Source organism: Symphalangus syndactylus, chromosome 5, assembly GCF_028878055.3.
Source record: "Symphalangus syndactylus isolate Jambi chromosome 5, NHGRI_mSymSyn1-v2.1_pri, whole genome shotgun sequence".
Classification (NCBI taxonomy): domain Eukaryota; kingdom Metazoa; phylum Chordata; class Mammalia; order Primates; family Hylobatidae; genus Symphalangus; species Symphalangus syndactylus.
The window spans coordinates 79,296,647-79,298,952 of record NC_072427.2 but is presented as its reverse complement, the minus strand read 5'-3'; the positions used below and the strand labels follow the sequence as shown (position 1 = coordinate 79,298,952).

Genomic DNA, 2,306 nt, shown 5'->3' with positions numbered 1-2,306 from the left:
TCTATTTCAATCATTTCAGCCATCTTAGCCCTGTTAAGCCCTGTTTGAGAACTAGTGTGGTCAGTTGGATGACACTGGAGATTTTAGTTGCCAATGCTCTTGTGTTGGTTCTTTCTCATCTCTTTGTTTGGGTGTTTCTCCATCTGCGGTGTAGGGTAAGTACAGTCAGTAGACTTCTTTTCTGGATGTTTTCACAGGGCCCAGGCACTGTTCAAGGTCTAAAAGTATGGAACATTTCACAGATTTGTGTGACATCCTTGTGCAGAGGCCATGCTCTTCTTCTCTGTATCATTCCAATTTTAGTATATGTGCTGCTTATGCAAGCACTATAGACTTTCATTTGTTTGAACTTTTACATTTAACATGGTCAATTAATAAAATATGTATAATTAACAAAGTAATATAGCGATTTGTTTGGCAGAAGAAAGAATCCCTTGAGGACAAATCAAGCCTCATCTTGTAATTATTCATTCAACCTGATTAAATCCATAGAGTAGGCTCTTTCGTTTTTGCTTACGTAGTTCTTTAAGCTGTTTCTCACAGTCAGATAAAGTTTTTAAAGCAGTTCAGCTCTTCATTTTATCTCAAGTGCCTTCTCATTAATACCCACAGAGGGACAAGACAATAATGTTAAAACACCCAGAAAGAAGGAGAAGTTCAAGAGACAATTACATCCACAACATCTCCTCTTGACTAGTGACTTTATTTCACAAAATTATAGTTTTGGAAGAGCACTAGAGGATATCTTGTTAAGCCTTAAAAATCTGTCATAAGTGGTCTCCATATCCTCTCTAAAAATCTCCATTAAGCAAAAAGGAATGTCTTTTCTCCCAGGACGACTCATTCTAATTTCTGACATCCTCGAATATTATTTATTTTATACCGAGGCAATTATCTACTTCCTTTTGATATCCACACATTAGTCTATTTTTAGTCTGTTTCCTTCTTTTAATCCTCCATAAAGTTTGCTTTCCTCAGCTGCAGCCATTTTCTCCAATGCCTCAATCTCTCCCTTCCATTATAAAGCACTGCAGGCTTACTTTTTTTTTTATTGATTTCAGTCATTAGGCTTCCCTCCCATTACTCCTCATCAAGGGCCACCCTGAGTTTCTTAGAAACAAAATTTGAAAGCAGCTAATTCTGAGAAGGCTCATGGATAAAATCAGCAGTGAGACAAACAGCTGCCCATGGCAGGAGGAATCCAGCCACCCTGCTGCTCTAGCACAGCTCTCGGCTTTAACAAGAAATCAAAATGTCTCCTGGGAAAGTATGAAGAAATGTTTATTTCACTACCAAAATGTTGTCACCTTTGCTGTGAAACAAAAAATCAAAAGAAAAGTTATGTTTGCATAGATGCAACCCAAACTGAAAGCTAGAATAAAATGGATTAAATTTTTCCAAAGTGTAAAAAATGTCTTTCTCTCTTGACCCACTCACACATTTTGGAATTTATTCTGAGAAGATAATCTAAAATATCTCCCAAAGATTTTCACAGCAAGTTGTTCACCACTGTTACTTATAATAGCAAAATCTTGGGAAATAAACTAAATGTCTTTAATTTGGTAATGCCAGAATGTTATCAAAATCTATATATGAGATATCTAAAATAGTCAAACCATAAAAGCAGAGATTAGAATGGTGATTAGCAAGGCATGGGGAGAGGAGGATGTAGGGAGTTGTTTAATGGGTATAAAAATTCAGTTATACAAGATAAATAAGTTCTTCTGGAGGTCATAGAAATATCCTGTACGACATAGTATCTGTGGTTAACATACTGTATTGTGCACTTAAAAATTTGTTGAGAGAGTAGATCTCATGTTAAGTGTTCTTATCACAGTCACACACACACATACAATACCAAATGTATATGAGGAAACTTTTGGAGATGATGAATATTTTTATTACCTTGATTGTGATAATGGTTTCACAGTGTTCAGGGTGAGTAATATATGCAAACCTACCCCCAGAGCAGACATATGCCTTCCTCTTGGCAGCTGAGGGAGCCGAGAGGATACTGTGGACATTAGAGAAGTATCTTCACGAGGGGTTACCTGTGCACTAGGGATTGTTTAATGGCCTTACTGCAGAACACTTTGGTATGCGAGTGTCAAACACTGGTCATTATGTCAGTTTCACTTCAAGATGGCCTCACTTTTGCCATGCAATAGACTGTTTTCCCACACACAGATATATGCATATGTTCAAATTCATCAAATTTTATGTTACTTATACCTCAATAAAGCTGTTAAAAATCTATGCTCCAAAATATTATGTAGACATTTAATTGCTATTTATAAAATACTTAA

At 36.3% G+C, this 2,306-nt stretch overlaps 1 non-coding gene across 1 annotated transcript; it reads right to left on the bottom strand.

Annotated features, from left to right (window-relative positions):
• Positions 1-220: 220 nt before the first annotated feature.
• LOC129483584 (U6 spliceosomal RNA) lies at positions 221-327 on the bottom strand. Its single transcript, XR_008658107.1, has one exon. It is a non-coding gene; the product is annotated as a U6 spliceosomal RNA (small nuclear RNA).
• Between the last annotated feature and the right edge of the window lie 1,979 nt (positions 328-2,306).